General features: G+C 38.3%; 1 protein-coding gene across 1 annotated transcript in view; it reads right to left on the bottom strand.

Moving 5' to 3' along the window:
- PCLO (piccolo presynaptic cytomatrix protein) overlaps positions 1–25,486 on the bottom strand; it is a gene marked incomplete at both ends in the record, with an annotated part of 351,318 nt that overhangs the window by 267,317 nt on the left and 58,515 nt on the right. The gene's annotated exons all lie outside the window — the stretch shown is intronic.

Genomic DNA, 25,486 nt, shown 5'->3' with positions numbered 1-25,486 from the left:
ACTGAGAGATTCTCATCTTGATTTTGCATTAGAATTACTGCCTGAACATTTGTCAGTGAAATTAATGATATAATTTATCCTTGTACTTCAGCCGATTGAAAGTTTACAAATACTAACTATATTACCATTGCGGGGATTTCCAAGCAAATTCCTATACAGGGAATAACAAAACTAAACCATACACCATTAATCTTTTTCCTTCACAATAGTATTCATATTTTATTATTTTGAGAGACAAGCTAATCACAACAGCAATTAGGCTGTATTTGACTTCAATAATGTATTTGTAATGTGAATATATTAATATCTAGATCGGAATCCTAATAGAAATTAATTATGTATTATTTGTATTGCTCCTTAATTTTATATTTAAAGTAATTGGAAACAAGACTTGATTTTTACATTATTGGGATTCTTAGGAAGTGCCAATGTATCAAATTTTTGTTTTGTAAGATAAGAAATATGAAGAGCCAGGTGCGGTGGTTCACAGAAAGTCATGAAGGAGTATTTGAAAATCTTATTTACCAATAGAAATAATATGCAGGATGATATAATTTAGACTGACAGAAGCACTTTCCGTCCCAATTTTATTTTAAAAAGCATCTGCCAATGGCACTCACTAAGGAAAATTTATATTAAAATCTACAATCATGTCCAAATCTGGATATCAATGATTAGCACATTAAAATATGCACTCACACTAAGATGGATGTTCATGCAACCCATAAAAGAAGAGATATAAAAATTAAAGAAATGGTTTAAAATTTTTAATTTTAAAAGCCTTTGCTGAAAGGCACACTAGTGATACTGTACAGATTTTAATTTTCAGGCTTCATCTTTCCAGTGGCTATTTCTCAAATCCAAGATGCCATTATTAAAGGAGGTAGGGAAGGCATCAACACATCAGATCACCCTTGCAACACAGTGATGGCTCCACAGACAACTTACTCCAATCTACAAAAATAAAAAGTAATCTGTGAAAGTGTATTCTCAAAATGATAACCCTGCAAAATAGAAAAGGAACATATTAGGTCAGTTCTTAATTACTTGTTAACTATCCATATAAAAGCATATAGTACAGTAAGTCATGGAATCATAGAGTAATTTTTGTTGGAAAAGACCTTAAGATCATTGAGTCCAGCCACTGACTTAACACTATTCACCTCTAAACCATGTGCCTAGGAACCTCATCTACATTCTCCCTCTTCAACTTGCTGTCATGAGAGTCACAAGGAAGTAAACAAATCTGCTGGTCATTTAAGTACAACTGAACAATGTCCATGATTCAAGGCAGCACAGACCTGTAATTCTTCCTAGTTTTCTCCTGTAGTGGACCTTCACCAGCAAATTGCTTCCATGACCACTCTCACATCCCTTTGTGTGAAAATACTAGAAATTTAAATTCTTATCTGCTAAAGCTGTAGCTTTAGCTTTCACCTGTAAATACTTTTCACATTAGCTACTGTATGGGTTATATCAAGTGCCCTACTCAAGATCATGTCAGCTGAGTGGAGATCAACCTATTCACCCTTGAATTCAGCATATATGATATTCAGCAAATCATGTATTCAGGTCTGTCCAACAGAGGAAAGCTCTTCTTTCTTTCAAACAAACCAATACTGAGATACCTGTAGGATAAAGCTAACAGCAAAAAGCAGGTCAGTGGGGGGAAAAGTTTTCTTTAAGTTCTAGCAGTTCTGACCTTTGTACCTTTTAAGCACTGGGGAAAAAAAAAAAAAAAAAAAAAAAAAAAAAAAAAAAAATTAAAACATTCAGCTTTTCTTTTGAAACCCAAAGCAGTAAGAAACTGCCTTCTGTAGAGGATTTAACACCAAAACCTGAATGCAGCTGAATTTTTAAAGGGAGACATGAAGATTGCTTAACTAACTAAAGGCTAACTCTAGTAATCTGGGTCACTACCCTGTTTCAAGTCAAAGTGTTACTGTACTGCAAAATCCCTTGTGGAATCAGGTAAAGATGAGAGATTTGGGCTGTGGTTTCAGATGGAATTTAGAGTTTATTTAGTGAAACTCATACCGATGAGGTGAAGGCTCATCCTTTGAGATCTCCATTTGCTGAGCTATCAGTGAAATCAATATGATTCTGCACATAGCCTGCTTGTCTGGGAACAGAATATTCCACATTAGAGTGGGAGGGAAAATATCCTGCAAGAAATGTCCGAAGCAAAGTTACAAAATTTTCCACAATTAAAAAAAAAAATAATCCCTTTCTTAGGGGACTCATTATAGCAATCTTTACCAGACAACTTTACAAAGAAAGCCATAAAGATACCACAAGGCATTCTTTACTAGATGAAGTTTCTCCCTCTCTCAGCAATTGTGTTTCTCTGGAATATAATTCACTGGATTAATCTTCTGCGTTATGCTCTTTAAAGTGCTCACAGGATCATCAAGCTCTCTTTCAAGCTGCTATAGCTGAGTAATTCATATTGGCACTGCAACATCTGTCAGTCCTGCATCCTGTATTCCGCCCTATTGCTAATATATAAAAGTGTAAAGGTCAGTAGCACAACCTGAACAAAAAACTTGTTGACCTAAGAGAAAGTGCAAATCTACCAGAAAAAGCATGGAAATTTGCAGTCTTCATATTATATCACACACAGGAATCTTCATTTTGCATAATTTCCAGAAGCTGGTCAGTTTTATGCTGAACTGATGAACTTCAACTGTGTCTCTCAGAGGATGATCCAATTTGCTTTAGTTTACTATCTTCCATCAGGTACCTCCTCCGTTCTGTGTGAAAATCCATGCAGAATGGGACCCATTACTTTAAAGACTGCATTCCTGTCATAAGTTACCATGACAGCATATTTTACCCAGAAGTGTAATTACAGAATCTCAGAGATGCTAACTAAGAGGAAAAAAAGCTGCATAGCACAAACAGATGTTTGTACATCTTGCTAAAAAATTTCCTCACGCTTGCAGAATCAAACAGGAGGGAGAGAAAGACAAATCAAAGGAAATGGGGTCATGTGCATGCAAATATGTGGATCCCACCTACCACAGAGCTTTATTGTGCTGCTCAGACAGCACCCTGAGCAAAACAAAAACCTGCTGAGTATCACAGAGCCTTTTGCCTCCAGTGAATGATGCCCTAAAATCTGCCTGGAGCTCTGTCTTGAAAGGCTTCAGTGACTGCCCGAACACTAACTTTGTTTGCCCATACATTAAAAAGAAAAGTTAATGCTACACTATGCTTGCCTCCTGTACCGAGATATGCGAGAGACAGTGTCATCCTATGACCATCTAATCAAACTTGCTTCCTGACCAAGGCAAACCACAAGTGTAATCCTAAAATAAAAACACCTACAGAGACAGAGAGAGCATGTCAGACAATTACTGACTTGCACCACTCTTGGCATTACCGGACAAACTGTGTAGTGGTGTACGTATAACCTACAACTCTGAGGGACACAAGCAAAAATCCTAAGCTAAACTCCTCTCATAGAGCATCAGTGATCTACACTCAAGTAAAATGTTCATTAAAAATTACAGAGGCACTTACTCAGGGGGTGCTGTTACCACGGCATTCACCTTACCCACAGGTCTGAGCTACTCTGTTACTCAGTGATATTGTCTGATGGGGAAAGAAGTTTAAAAATGTCTCTATGGGGAGTTGAGAGGCACTTTTAGATTTGCATAAAACAATTTATCTTTTTGCTATTCTTATTCTTCATCTTAAGCTGAAGGATCACCCACTTTGCCCAATCTTTTTTTCTTTTTTTTCAGAGGTGATACATATTATTCGCCTCATTTTGACAGCTAGGAAGTTAGTCTTCGCGCCTCCTTGTGAGGTAAAAGGAAAGATATTAGTGACTCTGCAGGGTGACACAGATGAGGAGCTTACTTTTCATTCTCTGAATCTTCCTGTTTTAGACTCCTAGAGACAAATAGTCTTAATACCCTGTAGATCAGTCCTTCAAATACTCAAGCAAGCTCTAATTTCATGTGATGGTGCAGGGGTACGTCAGAGAACACAGACATGAAATCCACTGCCCTTAATCCAGTGATGCTCAGGATACCATCCAAATGCACATCCATCCTGCAGTCCAGGGTGCAGATGGGGCACGTCAGTGGTCACAGAACCTATCAACGCTCTGCACTGCAAACCGAGGTAACAAGTACTGAATATACTCCCACCTTTGGAGATGAATGTATTTGGAAAAAAAAAAATATCTAATTTTTCTCTCACAATTTTCCTCATATTTATTTTGGACAAGGGTGAATCAGAAAACTTTGACAAAATTTCCATTTCAATAAGATATTTTTTGTATTTATTACTAAGTTTAAGGTAAAGATATAAATAGACACACAAGACATAGAGCAATAGTAAGAGAATAAAGAACAGAGTGTCCCTGATAGCAATACTTGAAACCTGCCTGTTAATATCTCCAATAAGACTTAAAAAGGGAAGGAAAAGAGCTGCAGCATGTAAACATCTATGCCAGTAGGATCTGAGTGTGTAGACACCACATCATAGAACTTTGTAATACATAACTGACAGCTCATGTAAACACTGTGGCTATCTCATGTTTCCTTTCAATAAAACTCTGGCTCTGTGCACAACTCAATGCAATATCTTCAATGTATGAATGCTCCACCTCTCATTTTCAACCCTGTACATCTCTAACAGTGATCAGACTTTCCTGATATCTTAACTGCATGCCTGAAAGTTCCCTCTATGGTTGTTTTCCATCATGTGAAATGTTCAGAAGAGTTTGTCCTTGGGCATCAGATTCTTCTGTTCCACCCTGAGCACCACTGTGACTGTGGCTTAGGTGGATAACCATTTACCTCCCAGAGGAGGATGCAGTGGCAGACACTGTAGTATTTTGCACATCAAAGGGATTAAAGCATTTAGCAAAGGATTAGAAACCTGATTCTAGACCCTCCTGAGCCTACTATCTCCCAAATCCAGCAGAACATACCATCCACAGCCATACAAGAGGAGGAAAGTCTGATTTCTCTAGGCATTGCAGATTGCCTTTTTAGTGATTTATTTGGCTTCTCCCAGATGATTGCCCTGTGACTGTTTACCACATTACTGTCCCCTGCCCTTTGCTGAAAGACATAGAAATGGAATATGGCATTATATTCAACATCTTGTTATGGACAAAAGGGAAGACACTATATATAAAGAGATAAGAATTTACTGATAGTTGAATTAATGTTTAAACAGTCACACAGTCCAAATTATCTAATTAATACAAGAAAACCCATTAATAATAGTTATATCAAACTCTTCTAGGATCTCCTCAAGTCATTCCTCTTGGTCCTAAGGCTGACTGTCAGAGTCTTCTTTAAATAGAAAGAGGGGGAGCTACACCAAGTTGTGAGCAACTTGAGATCCTTGCTGGGAGTATGATGTTCACAGTTGAGGGAGTTTCTTCCTTTTCTGTCCTCTGGTATGGTTGGAGCTATATTTATATGTTTTGTTATCACACTCTGCCTCCTCACTGACTCCCTGCTGAAGTCTGGACGTTGCCTCCTCCAGCCTGAATTGACACCAAGCGCTGTCTCTTGCAAGGCAGCGCGGCCCCATGTTAGACAGACTTCCACCATTCATGGTGTTGACAAAGCTCCTGCTCACACAAAGGTGAGGCAATAGTCACTTAGCCCTTTTTCTGTCATTAAAGCAATCTGAAACTGTGCCAAGGCAAACCCACACACCTCCTGACACCCTGCACTGTCAACTCAGTCCAATGCCTTTGGCCTTTTACCAGTAATGAAAAATTAATGTTTGCAGAGCTACATTCTGACCTTCTTCCCTTCCCTTTCCTCCTCCCTTTCCTACTTAAAAAGATAACCTCCATTTATTAAGTGTAGTTCTCTCCAGACAGGTACACAAGTTCTGCATACAAGATCCATTTATGCCATATTGCTTCTTCTCATGATTTGTAAATCACAAGGATTTGGAAAAGTCAGCAAGGAGTCTAGCAGGGAAGCTTTGTGTATGCCAAGGAAACAAATCACATATTTTCAAAATAAAACCACAAAGCTCTATCATAGAATAGAATCATAGAATCATTTTGGTTGAAAGAGACCCTCAGGATCATCAAGTCCAACCATAACCTAACTCTCTAGCACTAAACCATGTCCCTAAGAACCTTGTCTAAATGCCTTCTAAACACCTCCAGGGATGGTGACTCCACCACTGCCCTGGGCAGTCTGTTCAGATGTTCCTTTCTTTCTTCAACTGGACAAATGTGATGGAAAGGTGGGCAGACAGTTTTAACTACAGCTGTACTTAAAATTTATTTTCCTAGTTGGTATTCTGAGTTTGCCAAAAAAAAATTCCTAGAGGAACCCTATCATCTATACCGTGTTGGGGGTTAATTCTGTGTCTTTATAAGAAATCCCTCTGACTTAAATATCTAAATTTGAAAATTTATCTAATGTAGTGTTGTCTTTCAATTGTTCTGTTGAGATCACTGATGAAAGACAGTGCAACCACTTTTACAGTATATGTTTTTGATAATGCACTACCACATTTCCAGATTTCTCTCTTTATGGAGACTAGATAAGAATTATACCATAAAATAGGTTATAAATGTCTTACAAAGACTTTTCCACAATGTGTTCTTTGTAATCTAAATGACTGGTTTAGGATTTTGCTCACTTTTTGACAACTAGCTGGAATTTATAAAATCAGTTTACTACAGAGGTCCTTGATATTATAACATTAGGAACTGCAGAAGAGCTTAGGTAAATGTTATTGTATTAGATACACAAGGATCTCATCAAACTAAAGTCTTCTTAGAACAATTAACCAGCTAGCTGGCTTATTACCAGAAAAATGTTGCATAGACATGTTTCTACTACACATGAGAGAAAGAGACATGATTTACCACACTCATATCTTAAAAATATTAACTGCACTTTGAAGAAAGGCTAACAAACTGAAAATCAGCACTGAAAGATCAACAAAACTCCAGTCTTCCTAAATGAGACATTTGTCAGCTGTTACCACTTTTCCCTGCTTAATTTAGCACAAATTGTTATTTCAGGATGTCACGATTGCTGTAGAGTGGTTTATTATTTAAATCGCTTTGGTGTTCGAATAAAATACTCAAAATCTAGAGACCATATATTCACCAGGTGCATATATGGTGTCAGATGTTTGTGAATCACAAATAAGAAACAGAGACCAACACTGACTTGTGAATACATGGTGAATTCCTGAATGAACTGTTGAATAGCTTCAAAACCCAAATGAAGATCTTACTCTTCAAATGTCTGTAATATTTCTTGTAATGACCCAGTAAAATATCACATCAAGTTTGTTTTGTTCTGTTTTCTGCCTAAAACTGTGGCTTCAGGACAAGGGTGGGGAAAAGAACTCTGACACCCTCTTTAAACGCAAGCACAGGAACTGGAACCTGCAGCCAACATTTATTGTTTCTGTTGATGTATATTCATAAAATTAATCAGTAAAAAGCTTTACATTTAAATGGACAGTTAAGAATGCTCAAGGAAAATTTGAAAGTTACCTTGGCTTTGGACAGTGAAAGATTAAACAGGGAAACCTATGATATTCCAAAATTCTGGTTTTTGTTTTTTTTTTTTCCTCCTGTTGCATTGCAGAGACAAATTTACATTCTATTTGTCTTTCCTTCAGTGGCATTATAAACGAGTAACTAGATCCTCATCCTTCCCCCAAGAAATAAATGACTTTTGATCAATACTGAAAGAATTCATCCAATACTCCACACATCTTAGGATTTTATATATGCAGTATTGCTATTTATACTCCAGAACATTTCTAGTTGATGTCCCATGAGGATGTATTAATACTACACTTAGAGCTACCTCACACCCCAGGAATACAACCAATGATAGGACAGGGGGTAATGGGTACAAACTGGAACACAAAAGGTTCCACTTAAATTTGAGAAGAAACAACTTCTCAGTAACGGTGACAGAACAGTGGAACAGGCTGCCCAGGGAGATTGTGGTGTCTCCTACTCTGGAGACATTCAAAACCTGCCTGGACGCCTTCCTGTGTAACCTCATCTGGGTGTTCCTGCTCCAGCAGGGGGATTGGACTGGATGATCTTTCGAGGTCCCTTCCAGTCTCCAACGTTCTGTGATTCTGTGTGATTCTGTGAACAAGCGTAACACTCCAGTGCATGGTCACATCAGAGCTGTTTCCCTGTGTATCATCTTCTCCAGGATGTTTTTGGGTGCCAAGACTGAGCAAGCTCTCCAGACCAAACACACCCCACTCTTCACTTTTCTTTATGGGTCTCTCTGCTAAACAGTGGGGACAAAACAGGGCTGGACGTGCAGGCAGCACAGCCCTTCTACGTGTGCCTGAGCCAAGGGGCTTGCTCAGTCCCGCTGCTCACAGCTACTAAAGGGATTTGGAAGTGAAAAGCTGTGGTTGCCTCTGAGCCAGGCATAGCACTTCAGTCACTTCTTTTTGAGTAGAAATCTTCTCTCTTGCATAAAACCAACATTTTTATTTATTTATTTATTTTTTTTTTTTTAGTTCTAAGCACTGTCTACTTTTGTCATACCTAAAACTAACCTTCTCCTCAGTACTAAACATAATAACAAGGTTTGGGTAATAGTTAGGACTATTTTTGTCTCATATTTATTCTAAATTCTGAAACGGGAGCTCTGAAAGTCTGTGCTGTGTGATTAGACTTACACACTTAAATGTCTATGGAACAGCTCCTGTAATTGCACCTGTTCAGTGATCACCTCTTCTCAAACACTGGATATTGCAAATCAGGCTTGGTAATCAATCTAGGAAGTATTTCTTGCCTCCTGCATTCCACAAACAAACCCCAAACAATGAAATGGTGATGTTTGAATTACATTATGTGCCTTTATTGGAATATGGATGGTAATTCCTACATCATACATAACTTAAATTCCAAAGCCAGGCTGATTGCATTCATGTTTAAAACTCAAAAGTATGTATCCTAATAGTTCAGGTGTTACTAGTTTTATTCAAAATTACATTAAATACATTTTATCCCCAGTGGGCTAGATTTTTATTATTTCTTTGCAGGACTTCGGCTAGCTGAAATAAGCAAGGAGACTATGTTGTGTGTATATTGCTTTGTTGCTATACAAACCAGCTTGATGCATGCAAAGAATTACAGAAACTGCCTTTATCTCATCTAGCTGCAGAGGGATACAAAGCAGGCATTGACACCTCAGTCAGCTATTGAGATTTCTACTACAGTGAATGGAGATCTAGATCTCACTTTAGTGGCCTGAAACAGATGTCAGAAGAGGAACATCAGTCTTAAACCAGTACCATCAGATATCACAGAATCACAGAATGGTTGGGGTTGAAAGGGACCTCTGGAGACCATCTAGTCCAACCCACCTGCTAAAACAGGTTTACCTAGGAATGTGCCCAGGTGGGGTTTGAATGTCTCCAGAGAAGGAGACCCCACATCCTCTTGGGCAGCCTGTTCCATATGCCCTGAGACATCTGCATGGTGGCAGAGGGTACAATCTGCAAGCCTCTGGACCAGCCTAGAAGCTAGACAAAATGCCCACAGGCTCCTCAACTATTACTAGATGTCACTCTTCATGCAATTTAACCAAGTCCCTAGTCAATACAGTCAATAAAATTTAGAGCACCATCCATCTCACCAAGCACAGGTGTCTACTTGAGGCAGAGGTTGCACGTTGGCTCCACAGAACAGCCCACCCTGGACCTCAGGAGTCTCTGGCAAACACAGTCACTGCACAGCTCAGCTCACCCAGAATTCCATCTCAATTGGAAAATATATGCACATTTATGAAAGTACCTATGACAGTGACAAAATGAAACGCTAGCTCATTACAACTACCTAAATGTTTTAATACTGAAAAAAAAAAAAGAAAAAAAAAAAAAAGAAAAGACAAGTCTCTGCATCTTATTAGCATTTTGGCCAAATTATACATCTGTTTTGTACACAAAGACAGTTTATATGGGTTATTTGCTAATTATAGTCTCCTTTGAAAATCTTTGATTTCACCTATACTGAATCCATTCTCTTCCTGATATTTCATTTTACCACCTGGGTTTTTGTCTCTCACAAGATGAAGTACTGTTAGTGTCTAGGCAACACATTTGGGGAATGATTATCTTCCTGCCTCATGATTTTTACACAGCACTGCAGTACCAGTTATTCTAGGTTTCCTGTCCTCTGACAACTAAAATACGGCCCCAACCGATTTTCTTGACAGCAGTGTATAATTCTCAAAGAATATTAAGAAAAATGATTATAATTAGATGACAAAAAGAAAATAAATCCATTTTATAGGGAAGTACAACATTATTTATCTAAGTCAATATGCCATGAAAACAAAACAAAAAGGCAAATTACAAATTGACTAAATTTTGTATTACTATGTTATTATTACTTTTGAAATACTACTATTTCTTTTGAAATAAGATCTCCAAAGCTGTCATAATACTGTGAACACAGAGCTTTCATTAGAAAAATGATACATAGGGGGAAATTATTATTTTTAATAATTTATTTCTACCAGCCTTACATAATTCAGCAAAAGTGAACTTTACAGGAAATATCTCAGCACTAATAACAGGACAACAAAGATTGAGAGGGAGGAACAAAGTAAAAGATGCAGGAAGGACAACATGCTAAAAAAAGTATTTATTAGTTTTCGGCAACTTGTAGTATTATGAGCTATTTTAAATGTAAACATGAGCTTTTTCCCCTCTTCATCTTTTATAAAATGTATTCTCAGATACGAATGATACCTTGTCATTTCAAGTGAAAAACAGAAATTCCAATATATTTATATTTTATATCAACAATAAAAAAGTTTTTCTTTTCACTGTGACATATATAAAAGCCACACTTTGAAACCATAAGACTACAAACAAAATAATACAAACTCATGATTCTTATGGTATGTCACCTACTTAGATACTCTGTAATATACACCTTTCTATACCAATACTTCTTTAAGATTAAATATTTTATTCCATAATGAAGACACAGCTCTCCTGTCTAGTATTTTATATATTTTTCATGATATGTTTTGTTTGCCTTTCACAGCAGGATGGATCTTCCTCTTTTTCTACAACATGCTCATGTCTCCTTACTGTTAGAGAAATTGTGTGGTGCTGAATTGTGAACAAAAGACAGAGCAGGTTTATGGTTATTTTTTTTAATAGGGAGTACCATTTATATAATTTATAACACATAAAATGCCATTAGTATCTGAGCATCAGATTGCTTGTTTGGGGCCAGCTATTACATCAAGTACTTTCTGAGGTTACTTCTCTAAAGCCAAAAGGATAAGTCTATTCATGGATCCCAGTTAGGAACCAAAATTCTTCCCATAGTCTTCTCTTCTGAATTCCTGCCCATGAGTAAATATGAAAGTGGTTTATAGCAAGGAGAGTACAGCAACAACCTTGTAAAGCTTGTTCTACATGATAACAATTGATATAGAAATACAGTTGGTTTAAACTATTTACAGCATGGACTAAGTATAACATCTGATTGTTTTTTCCATTCCACATGACAAATTCCACAAAATATATTTCTGTTACTTTGGACTTCCACTGACAAGTTACTTTTACGTAATTTGTAAAATGAAGGAGCCATACTGAAGAAAATCTCTGAACAAATGGGATGGCTATGGTTGACTGTGCTCTGTTCCCTGCACCCAAAAATAAAGATTTATTTCTGATGAAAAAAAAAATAAAATATTATCTGGTTGTTACCTAATGCCCACTTATCCAATTTCTTATGGAAAACTAAAGATCATGAGGACCTGACAAGATACATTAGAACTGTCCTCCATTCCACCAGAACAAAGGAGGAGAGCCATGAATGATGAGCGCTTTAGTTTGCAAAGGATAAATCCATTGATCACTTGGAACATGATTTAATAAGTTTTCAGAGCTTGGTAATAATACAATGCAGAAATGTCACATCAAATTACTGTTATGCAGTAAAAAGAAGTTTAACATTTTGCTTAGACTATTATCTTTTAGTAAAAAGTTACTTTGGGGAAGTAGAAGCTAGCAGCTTTTAAATAAAGCTATTACGAGTCTTAAAGAGAATCTCTTGGAGGATCTCTGAACAGAGGATTTCCTGGTTTTGACAAAAAATATTATGGGGGAACTTGGGGAAGAATAAACAAACAAAGAAACACAAACACAAAAACAGGTAAAGACTATAGAAGACTATGCAACAGCTATTGCAGAAATATTTTCAAAACAGTAATATAAATGTAATAAGCTACGGTTGACAGTATTTATATCTAAATGAACAGGCAAAAACACAACTGAAATTTCTAAGTGAAACTTCATTAAAATATTTAATTCACCTTCAAAATACTCCAACACATATATACGTGTTCCCTAAGTAATACCAGGGGCTTTAAAAGGCTAGGGATTTGTGCTGAGGTTGGGTTATTTCATTAATAATTTTTTACATTTGTACTGAAGTTTACAGACTATCCATAGGAAGCCCAACTGTACCTCTGTCACTGATAGTGTTTCTTTTTTTTCACTCTGAACCAAAATCCCCACTCACTTCTATTGAAGCAATCACATGAGGTTCACCATCTGTGCATTCATTAAGATACAGTTGTTTTGCTTTCCTTTCAGCAGTCTACAAGCAAATCAGTGCTGGCCAAAGGTAAAGATTGTGGCTACCTAAGCTCAGGGTCTACAAGGTAGTCACTTGAACTTGCAAGTGCTCCTGAGCTCCATTGTGGTCAGTGGGAAAAACAGGTACTTTAAATACTAAATTTAATCTTGCCTGTGTTGATGTTAACTCCTGAATAAGGCCAAATCCTAGAAGGTTTGGGTTGGTTGGTTGTTTTTTCCCACTGACTGTAAAGGGAATTCTAGCAACCATCTGAGATGGAGACACATACAAGAGATACTCTTACATCAGGTAGTGTGAATCTCACTCAATACATTATGCACCGCAAATTACACACACTGAATTAAATTATGAATATTCTTTGTTTTCCAAACAAAAATGTAAACCTAAATTTTATGATAGAATTTGTACATAGAAGATTGTGTCATGAGGGTCACTCATAGAAGTTCTTTCAATAACAAGACTTACATTGCATCCTGGTTCTAGCGTCTCCCTTAACCACCCCACCCCACCCAATACAGGAAGACCTTGAGAGACAAGAGAGTTTTTAATGGAGTGTCACCACATTTGTCAGGTCTGAGGCACCTGCCCTATAAGAAGAAGCTGAGGAACAGGTTTTGTTCAGCCTAGAGAAGAGACAGTTTCTGGGGAACCTAAGAGCAACCCCCAACAGCTATGATGGGACCCTGCTTTATGCAAGAGGTTGGACTTGAAACACTGAGGTTCCTTTCAACCCAAATTATCCTTCGATTTTAATGGATGAGTTTTCATTGTGACAGGCCTAACACACATATTTCTGGGTCTATGTAGCTGAAGAAGACAACCATCTTATAAGAGCAGTCAGTAAATTCTTAGTTAGGATGTGTGTTTCTGAATCAGACATTTTTGATGCACAACATTGTGACACGTAAGCCCAGAAACAGCTGAGCCATCATTATGTGTTTTTACAACACATTAACACAGATACACATACTGAAATACACAGGAAAAAAAAAGCTTTGACATTTTTGTTTATAGATACGCACAGCATGAAAATCTCCTAGACAGTGGATTTTGTTCTTTCCGTATTTTAGAAAGGTCTACGACAGCATGTGGATTGCAAGACTAACTGGATCTTTATAGAAGGTTAGTTATATAACTAAGTATTACAGAGCCCTCGATCTACTTTGTAATACAACAGGATTTCTTAAAATTATTAAAAACAAACAACCACTTCAATTGTCACATATTGTAGATCACTCATAGCAATTATATGAGCCTGTTGGTATCATTGGTCCAGACACTTGAATTTCTCAGTGGATTACAACATATTCAGGACTTATAGACTCTTTTGTAGCAAATCCTCTTTTGTGATGCAGGGATGAGAGATTAGCCCATTAATTACAACCTTAAAAATAATATTAACCTAAATCCCTTCTCTTGCAAATATCTATAACTATATATATATTACTTTCATCAGGTAAAGTATTCTGGAAGCTTCTGAATGATGAAAGCTCAATGAATGTCCCATGCAAAACCAAAATATGCACTATAAAACAAGATATTCTGGGGTGTAACCAGTGTTTTCAGTAGGCAAACAGAAGAATTCATAGCTAAAAGACATTAAGAAAAATAAAAGCAGTGAGCAAAATTTAATAGAAGTCCAGTCTCTTCAGAGCTTTATGCCACATACAAAATGGAAGCACATTTGGGAAAATACACTGATTTGGCAGCACTTCATGTGTGCTTTGCATTCATGTCATACAGGTATAAGTGATTAAACAGAGAGCAAGTGAACAGGCTATAACAGCAATCAATTTTTCATTTCTACAGTACATGAGAAAAAGGAGCAAGAGAATCAACCTTCCAGAATGCAATGCTAACATAAATCTAGCTGCTTGAAAGACGATATAATGGTAAAAGAAAGATTCAGCTGCTTAACATATAAAGTAGTTCAGATTTTTTTTTTTTTTTTTTCTGTTTAGTTTCTTAAACAGAAAGAGAATATACACAGTTGTGGAACTGTTTACTTTCCAAAATGGCTGCTGTTTTATGCACCTCCAAACTCAAAACTTTTACATCGAAAGCCTCTGTAAGAGCAAATGGCAAGGCAAAACTCAGCCGGGCCCAAAATTCAGCCAGGCTCTTCTCAGTGACAACCAATGGTAGGACAAGGGGTAATGGGTTCAAACTGGAACACAAGAGGTTCCACTTAAATATGAGAAGAAACTTCTTCTCAGTAAGGGTAACAGAACACTGGAACAGAATATTAGGGATTGGAAGGGACCTCGAAAGATCATCTAGTTCAATCCCCCTGCCAGAGCAGGAACACCCAGATGAGTCTACACAGGAAGGTGTCCAGGTGGGTTTTGAATGTCGCCAGAGTAGGAGACTCCACAACCCCCCTGGGCAGCCTGTTCCAGTGTCTGTCACCCTCACTGTGAAGAAGTTTCTTCTCATATTTAAGTGGAACCTCCTGTGTTTCAGTTTGTATCCATTGCCCCTTTTCCTATCACTGGTTGTCACCGAGAAGAGCCTGGCTCCATCCTCGTGACACTCACCCTTTACATATTTATAAACATTAATGAGGTCACCCCTCAGTCTCCTCTTCTCCAAGCTAAAGAGACCCAGCTCCCTCAGCCTTTTCCCATAAGGGAGATGTAGCGATAGCAAAAAATGGAACTACCTGTATGAGCAGAGACTGACCAGCCACTGTGACCAATCACTCATTTAAACTAATCACATCTGTAAGACCCCTGCTACAGAAGTTAATTTTACTTTCTTTACTTCTGCTATGAAAAATAACTGTCCTAAAGTCCCAGTTGATAGCTAGCATTTTCATCTGCATAAATACAATAAGGATGTTTTAGTACCATGTTTCGTATGTTTAAATGCATAAAAATACTGCAAAAGAGAAACTTCCGATTATTGTCATGTCCTCCCAGTGCAGTCATACCTTTCGGGACATTTTTAAAAGATGTTTGCAATGGTCTAAACATAAATCCTCTGTCACAGTCTGAACTGAATAGTCAAAGGGTTTAATCAATCCTCAGATGCTTTGGCACAGTAAGAAGTCTCAACATGAGTTTAAATGTGATGTCATCTAGTAAATTGCAAAAAGGAATTACAAGAGGAAGAAGCACATCTAACTTGAAAGACATAAAATCTTCCCATTCAATATATCCCTAAAAGTGTGGCTACACCAGAAACATCAGGGATATTTGCACAAAAAGCTAATGTCAACACAAAAATGTGTTTCATGACAGAATTCATTAATTACTCCAACAAACAAGCACTATACTGTCAAATCACTGTCTTACCAGACCAGCCCCAGCAAAAGAAGACTCTTGAAGATGGACATTTTTTCCTTGGATTACTTAGGGAAGAGATTATCAGAGCATGATCCTGAAGTTGCCCTTTAATTAAAAAAAAATTATATAAAGAGTATCTATTAGCTACCAAGTTTTATGGAGTTAGCTGAGCATCATTTTTATTATGATCTTTCTTTAATTCATGCACAGTAATACAGTTTTTCATACTAAGTAAATTGACTGCAGAGATTTTTGTCCTTGATCATGTCTCAAAGAAGCATCTCTATTTCTCCAAAAGAAATTAAACCAAGCTTTCTGACTTCTTAGCTTTTAGGCTAGGCAATTTATATTTGCAATTATGATCAAAGACTGCATTTCCTTTCCAATGAAGAGAAGAAAATTACTCTGCTATGACTCCAGCTCATTAACACTTCTCCAGAACTCAGAACCAGACTGTGGAACCGATGCAAGGATAATAGTGCGGTTCAAGAAGAAAGTGCTCATCTGAAAGGTGTATATGGCTTATTGGTGTGACTTCCAAGTATCTCAAAGTCTTTATTCTGAATAAGGGAAATGTCAATTTTCACATTTTCTCTTGACTATACTGGAGAAGACTGAGGTATATAAGAATGCGTTGATAAAGACTGGTGGAAGAGAAAAGCTGAGATGAGACCAAGCCTAATTGAACTGCATAAAATAACATTGGCAGATGGTTATGCTCCACTTTGTCCTCTTATTGGGCAAGCACATGACAGAACTTTTTTCCATGATTTGCAGCTTCTCTAGGCCAGGAAACAGGCAATTAATTTAACCCAATGCAGTTTTACCTTATATGCTTCCTAACATCTCCTCAGAACATAAGCTATGCCTATTAGTGAATTCTAAACACTGGATGAGAAGATGTAAACACTGAAGTAGTTATGAACTGGTCACAAAGAAATGTGCAAAATTACATCTGATTTATAACATCTTTCTCAAGTTTCTCCATTTTTTTAGTGTATTTTAATTCCCTTTTCAATCTCTGGTATTTCTCTTTTTAAGATGCAATCAGCTGCAGCCAGAGGTTGTGCAGGCCTTGGAGGTTTTCAAGACAAGTCTGGATAAAGCCCTGAATAACTTGTTCTGACCTGTTCTGAGCAGGAGGCTGGACAATGGACCCTCGTGAGGTTCCTTCCAACCTGATGTATTCACATTAAAATGAATACAGCACTTTATAAGAGGTATTGTTTCTGCCTCTATTGAGAAAAAGTGTTCATTACTCCGTGTGTGTCAGACAGCTATGTATTGAATCAAGTTTATCATATAAACCAAACTGTGATTATGAAGAAGGCAGTGCTTTGATTGCACTTTCAAAAACATCATTTTTCAGCTATAGCACAAGTGTCAGTAGCATTTATCACCAGACGAGAAGTGATAGCGGTGTTCAAAACTGAAGTTATCTATTTACTGAATGGAATATATTAATAATGAGTAAGCATTAATTGCTGAAAGACTTTTTTTTTTTTTTTTTAATTGGAGTTTCATGATGCAGACTCGAGCCTACTGCCACACAGGACTGCACACAAACAACAGCAGGATCTTCAGAGTAAGATTCACAACAGCTCAGATGAAAAGATAAAGCTGCTTAAAGAAGGCACCAGATCAAGCTAGATTTTCCTGAAATCCTACAGTCAGATACCTAATTCTAGGCTTTAGGGAAGCAGTAAAACAAGAGCAATATATATTAGGTCTAAATAAATGTAGCAGGATTTTAGATAGCATGACAAGGGAGTAACAGATTTATGCTTGCACTGTCTGTGCTATGGGCAGGAGATAGCTTTAGTTCAGATGCTATGGAGCCAGGCTATTGTCACAGTATGTCCCAGCAGGGAAATAGGTCAAACTTCCTCAAGCATGGAGCAGCACTAAAGATGAATACTTGGCTTCAAGTCTGGAGATGTCTTATCTCTGGGCAGCTCAGGGAATGAGATAGCACAGCTGGTATCCATTTGTATATGTTCCTATACCTATGTCCTTTGTGGTCTAGTGACTAGGACATATACTGCTCCTACAATACAGAAGGAAATATCAGTGATTTCAGTTGTCATGCAGTAATCGCTGGGAAATTATGGGTAAATGGCAAAATAAATCTCTGCTACCTTTTTAACAGGTACCTGGCAATATCTAGGATCAACTACTTCCATCTCTACATATGAGAAAAGCATTGAGTCAGACCAACATTTCAGTCTAACTCCTTTATGTGATTGTAAGCAAACAATATTGGGAGACAACCTTTTAAATGCTTGAGCAAAGATCCCTTCCAATCTCTGTCACCTTATAGTGCTATGAAGAGAGGTGATGTGTGCAGCCCTCCCCACAGAAGGCATGGAAATTTGCTTGATAGTCCTGAGAGCTGCCTCCATCCACAGATCCTCAGTTTGACCCACTAAATGTTATATCTTGACCTAAACCACATTTTGCTACCCTGTATAAGGCCTCTTTGCTATGTCACAAAACAGCATAATCCAGGCACTTTTCCTTCGATACAGAGAAAATAAGTTTGCTTAGACCCTGGCAAAGCTACTCAAAAGCTTAATAGTAAACTTTTCAGAAGTGATTCCTGAGATCTGGCTGCCAAACAGAAACCATAACAGATGCAAAGAAACTGACTCCAGAGTACTAGATGGGGTCATCCCCTGAACATGTGCCCTGATGAATTAAGATAACATTGAGAATTTCTATGCTCCTACTGTCAAGTCAAAAATAGGTGGTATGCTGATGTACTTCAGAAGGCATTGACATGGTAGCCAAACCACAACATTCAGCTGTTATGGTCCTCTGGAATACAGTTACAGGGCATAATATATAGTAAAATCTATAATTTGTGCCAGAACTCCAGTGTCAGAAGTCATAATGAGACAACTAGGAGCCTCCAATTCCTCTTAATAGGCAGAGTTCAAATTAAAAGCAACACCCAGGTCATGTACTTCTCTTTCAACCAGAACAACCACCCCTTCCCTATGTAGTCCTGCCCAACATCTGGAGTGCTATGTCTCCTTCTCATTAGCCCCATCCCTGCACAACACTCATTATGTTCTTCATTAGCTCTTCTTGACACCAGAGACACACTCCTACCCCAGCTAACCACCAGCTCATACCTATATTCTGTAACTCATTCTGGGTAGTTACGTTATTTTAACTGTTATAAATGCAATTTCTTTTTGCATTCAGTTAGGAATCAGAGGTACGACTTTGCCATACCACTAATAAAACTAGATTCAAGTGGCTTCTCTCTCCCATAAACACATGCATCTTGCCCTATTCTAATTCCTTTTTAGTCAGCTCCATGTGCATTGCTTTTAAAGCTTTCACAACACTGACTAATTGTTATGGAAAATAAACAGAGAGTGCAAAGAACACACAGTCTAGATGAAGCTAATTATAGCATTACAGCTGACAAAATAGGATGTGTTCATTTGTGAGGTGACCTGTACAGATTTCCTTTGTGAGCTCTCCACAATGTTTCCTGCATGCAACTGTATAGTGGGTGGGCAGAGACAAAGGGTGAAGATATGCTCTTGATAAATAAGTGAAGCTGAGTCAGTATCAAGTATTTACTACTTGGCAGAAAGCAGGCAGCTGGTTTATGCCTTTGAGAAAGCAAAGAGAAAGCATTAATAGAGGTTATATAGCCTAAGACAGCACAGGTAGCATGGGGAGCACAGATCAGAAGGTGCTGGATTCAACTCATTCGTTATGTGCATGAATTCAGAACCACCAAAAGCAGACCATTTAATCAAATCATAGACTAGTTTGGGCTGGGAGTGACCTTTAAAGGTCTTCTAATCCAACACTTCCTGCAATGAGAAGGGACATCTTCAACTAGATCAGGTTGCTCAGAGCCCTATCCAATCTGACCTTGAATGTTTCCAGGGATGAGGCCCTGATTTAGGCAACCTGTTCCAGTGTTTCACCATGCTCATCATAAAAATTCTGTTCCTTATGTCTATTCTGAATTTTCTCTCTTCTAGTTAAAAACTATTACCCCTTGTCCTATCACAACAGGCCCTGCTAAAATGTCTGTTCCCATCTTTCTTATAAGCCTCCATTAAGTACTGAAAGGCAAAAATAAGGAGCCGTCTCTTCTCCAGGCTGAACAATCCCAACTCTCTCAGCCTTCCTTCATAGGAGAGGTGTTCTATCCCTGTGATCATTTTTATGGCCTCCTCTAGACCATCTCCAACAGGTCCATGTCTGTCCTGTGCTAAGGATGCCAGAGCTGGCCCAGCACCACAGGTGGGGTCTCACCAGAGCAGAGCAGAGGGGCAGAATCACCTCCCTGACCTGCTGCCCACGCTCCTTGTGATGCAGCCCAGGACACCATTGGCTTCTGGGCTGCAAGCGCACATTGCCGTCTCATGTCCCATCTCTCATCCACCAACACCCCCAAGTCCTTCTCTGCAGGGCTGCTCTCAACCACCCCATTCATAGCAGGGGTTTCCCTGACTCAGGTGCAGGACCTTGCACTCAGCCTTGTTGAACCTCATCATGTTCACATTAGCCCACTTCGTGAGTTTGTCCAGGTCCCTCTGGATGGCATCCTGCCCCTCAGGCGTGTCAACTGAACCACTCACCTTCATGTTATCGGCAAACTTGCTGAGGGTGTACTCAATCCCACTGTCTATGTCATTGATGAAGATATTAAACAGTACTGGTGTCAATATGGACCCCTGAGGGATACCACTTGCTACTGGTGTTCATCCAGACATCGAGCCATTAACCCGTACACTCTGGCTGCAACCCTCCAGCCAATTGCTTATCCACCAAACAGCCCATGGAATCATAGAATCATGGAATGCTAGGGATTGGAAGGGACCTCAAAAGATCATCTAGTCCAATCCCCCTGCTGGAGCAGGAACACCTAGATGAGGCTACACAGGAAGGTGTCCAGGCGGGTTTTGAATGTCTCCAGAGTAGGAGACTCCACAACCTCCCTGGGCAGCCTGTTCCAGTGTCTGTTACCCTCACTGAGAAGACGTTTATTCTCAAGTTTAAGTGGAACCTCTTATTTTCCAGCTTAAACCCATTACCCCTTGTCCTACCATTGTTTGTCACCGAGAAGAGCCTGGCTCCATCCTCATGACACTCACCCTCTGTAAATTTGTAAACATTAATAAGGTCACCCCTCAGTCTCTTCTTCTCCAAACTAAAGAGACCCAGCTCCCTCTGTCTTTCTTCATAAGGGAGGTGCTCCACTCCCTTAATCATCTTGGTTACCCTACGCTGGACTCTCTCCAGCAGTTCCCTGTTCTTCTGGAACTGAGGGGCCCAGCACTGGACACAATATTCCAGGTGTGGTCTCACCAGGGCAGAGTAGAGAGGAAGGAGAACCTCTCTTGACCTACTAACTACCCCCTTTCTAATAAAACCCAGAATGCCATTGGCCCTCATGGAAATATGTTTCTGAAAAAAATAGGTTCCCAAGTCTATATTTCCCTTATTTGCTGTTTATTGTTATTTATAACCTAGTTTGTTTGTTTGATCATTTTGATTTGTTATTTTTTTCAAAAAGATCCCTCTTCGTCCCCTTGTTTGACATGCTTCACTGTAAGTAAGGAGCATACACTTTTCACCTGCAGCAGGGCTCTGGGGTCTTCAGTTCAAACAGTCTGTCACAGGTTATTTTATTAGAGTCATGAGATGCCTGACAAGCAAATAAAGGTCATGCTTCACCATTAAATATTTATAAGAAACATACCTGCAGTGTAATCTTTGCACTGAATGTGCATCCTAGAAATGGGACATGGTTTGCCTCACAGGCTGCAGTGTAATGATTATAGGTTACCCCATCAGGTTGTTTGCTTATAACCAATGCAAAGCCATCTTAGAACTGATAAATAAAAGGACTCTTTACTGACACACCCAGGGATGGTGTTTTGTGCCTAAATTAAGCCTGAGCCAGAGCACAGTCCCTGGACTGCGCTCACCCACCCTGTGAAACTGCTTGAACAGTTTCTAGAAGAGGTTTGACCTGGGCCACTCTCAAACTATTCCCAGGCAAAGTAAGGGATCTACTGCCAATACGCACTGCAAACTTCACCATTGCATTTTAGAGGGTAAAGGAGTTTCAGTGGCAAGGACAGAAGCTCCTCTGTGGATGGCCTCAGCTGCACAACACAGTTACAAGCAGGGTTAATTACAGCATAGCGTAAGAGATCAACTGTCTTACACCATTATTTTTTTTTTCCCTACCTAAAACATTTTTGAGTTATCTTAGCAGCTGCTCAGCAATGTCAGTTTATAGACCATGGAAGGCTGCTGAAGGGCAGAAGCCTGACAAGCTGTAGGAGCCTGATACAAATGTGACATACATCCCTTTATCACTTTGGGAGCTCTAAAGTTCTATCATATACTAAATACAATGAACAATCAATCAGGTCCAACATTTCTCTAATAAATCCAGCCTATGTTTTTGTTTTAATCTTTATGCCATACCACAAAAAAAATTAATATCTTTGTATTTACTTGCTGATTTTTGGAAAATACAGTAAATTGTGAACAGGGTTAAATATTCAAAAATAAAAAGAAAAAAATATTATGGCTAGTCCTGTGGGAGGAAAAAAAACCCTGGAAGTTGTTCTATAATTAAAAACATACTTAGGAAGGAAGGTGCAAATAAACATGACAATTTTAACCTAAATCCTGCATACACAATTTTTAAGTGCTTAACTTTGCAGTTTGCAATATTATTTCAACACACTTTTTTTTTTTTTAAAAAAAAAAAAAAAAGAAAACAACAAACCCACATTTCAAACAGTAATTTCTGGTTGATAGTTCTTTAAATGGGAAAAAAAAATCATGAGGAAAAAAGTTTGATTTTAGGAAAACTCTGACTATTAAAAATGAAGGATTTACTTGAAGGGACTGAAAACAAATACATAAAAAAAAAAAAGGAAGCTGCACAGTAAAAATCAACAGAATAGATGAAGAGAAGAAATGGACCGTAAAGAGTGACTGGAAACACTGGCAGAAAGCAGGTACAAACACAAAAGCCAGAAAAACCTCAAGGGAGTTTAAGAAAGAGAACTTTAAAGTGGACAGAAGGGAGGCTGGCAGAGCCTAAGTATAATCCGTATGGAATGAAGGACCTCTGCCTGCAGAAGTGGATGCTAGAAGAGTTATCAGGGGAAAGTGCAATAGATGTTTCCCCTGTTATTCCTCTTCCTTTGGCATCTGTCACTGATGGAGACTCTGTTCCGTGTACCTTGGTCTGACTCAACACCATCATGCCTGTGTTTGTACAATCCCCCCATATGCAAGCTGAAAATCAAAAAGGAATACTTCATATAAAATGGATTATTATGGCTTATTCCAAAACCATAAATAAACCAGCATGACATTGCCTTATCCACTTCTTCAGGAAATTAATTATTAATGCCTGGACAGCTATGTAGACTACAGCACAGAATTTGCACACCCACAAACATGTAAGCAGACATATTATACATGTATAGAAAACAAGTTTCCTAGCTTTAAAATGAACAATATCTCTGGAAACATGAAAATAGTTGTTCAAACCTCCACCATTCTCTATGAGTTACATCACTGAATTCTTCCACCTATTTTATATATGCTTGTATATATGTATATGTCTGTGTATATGCGTATAGAAAAGTAGATACTAAAATACTTGTTTAAAGTTATTCGCAAAAGTAAGAAAAAAAGCCTAAAAAGTCATGAATGGTATTTCTAGCAAGGTCACCTGGTGCCCACTGTTGGTAGAATAAGAGACTCTGAACAGCCATTAAGTGGGTGGTGCACATTTCCAGCTGACTGCTCAGAGACCCCTATGAACTTTTAGTTTGTCACAGCAAAGACTGGGCACTCTTTTGACAGAGAGCTTCTGTCATCCTGTTCAGAACAGATGATAGAAAAATTCTCTATTCACATCAAGAACTACGTAACTGCCTAAAGTGCTACATTCTTTAACATTCTGACAGGTTTTTCTGTTACTATTTAATTTTTAATTCCTTTTTTATTTATTTCTTACCAGAGGATCATTCAGTGACTGAGAGGCAATGTGCCCAAAATGATAATCAAAAGGCTCTGCTCTGGTTTTACCTGCATTCTTGGCTGGAACAGCTGTTGGATCACAGGATACCTTCCTACATCTAAACATACGAGCACTTCTTGCTTAATAACGTGTCAGTTATCACGGTTATTGCTGTAGTAAACAGGGAGATTCCCCTCCAATGGGCAAATACTGACATTCGAAGTAGATGGACTAACCTGCTGCAAAAATAACATCTCTCCACTAAATACACAGAGAGAGCCCTAATCAATAATTTAGGCAAGATACTTAACTTTTTCATGGCTAGAGGTAGAAGAGATTAATTTGAGCTTCAGGCAGCAAGAGAGACCAGAGTTTCTCATGATTTGAAGCTAGTAGTTACTGAATTGCTGCTGTCCCCAAGGGTAAAGGTTCCTTTTTTAACATCTTATACAATAGGCTCGTGCTGCAGGCTTTTACTATTTCATTTACAATATTTAATTTTGGCCTGTTTAAGAAATTTTCAAGTTTTGTAAAGATAACTTACAATTTTAAGAAGTAATTCTACCACCTGGAGAAATGACCATGTACAGTTCTCTGAGAATGTAGAACGTGTGAAGCTAAATAAGAGAAACATATTGGTTCCTTCCCTGGTCTGAAGTGAGTGTGTTTTAGTTCTAATAGGACAGTACAGGTAGGACAACCTGAACAAAGTTTAACTTAAGGAACCTGTGGCTAGAAGAGTGAACATCCTTGTCTCTAACATTACCTACCTAGTCTACAACATCCTATATTAACCTGTTTTTCCTAGCTGTTACATTGGATGGCATTTTCTCATTGCCATTATGGAACAAGAAAGGGTTTGTTTCTTTCCAGAACAGCCATTGTACACAATTTTAAGTACTTGTTTTGCTTGAGCTAAACAACCAAAAGGAAAGACACCCGCAGGTAGAAGTGACTGCCAGAATGTCATGCAGAGAAATGACATTCAAAAGGCAACTCGTCAACAGTCTAGATGGCAGACAAGCACAGTACTTCAGGGCATCGACAACACTGCCCATCTCCCATGAAGGCATTACTGCCAGAACGTTACTTAATTTTAAACAAGAAAATGTTACCTCGGATGGGTGACAAACTGGAAAGGCTCTGAATCCATTCTAGGTTTTTATTATCAAGAAGGGCCAAATTAATACAAAAATACACAGTTCTCTAGGGAAATGATTTAAGCATGTGTAAATATTCTCACAATTGAATAATTACTTAAGTTGTTTCACCTAGTTTTTCAGGATTTAACAAAAACAACAACAACAAAAAATCACCTAGTTTATGATAGTAGAAAAGCTCTGCCTAGTTCTCAAATGATGCAGGTTTGTACATCTGTAAAACAGTAAATTCTTAGAGTACTAAATTGCTGTTGCACCAAGAATCTGTTAACAGTTACAATATCACACTAAGATTAAGAGCAAAAATAACATGCTGGGCAAGGTGTCCCAGCAGACGTGTGCTATATGTGTTGTACCACTACTGAAAATACATAGAGAGGCTTAA

The sequence above is a fragment of the Streptopelia decaocto genome (genome assembly GCF_964273445.1).
Source record: "Streptopelia decaocto genome assembly, chromosome: 1".
Classification (NCBI taxonomy): domain Eukaryota; kingdom Metazoa; phylum Chordata; class Aves; order Columbiformes; family Columbidae; genus Streptopelia; species Streptopelia decaocto.
The sequence above is the reverse complement of the archived record's forward strand: the minus strand, read 5'-3'. Positions and strand labels throughout refer to the sequence as shown.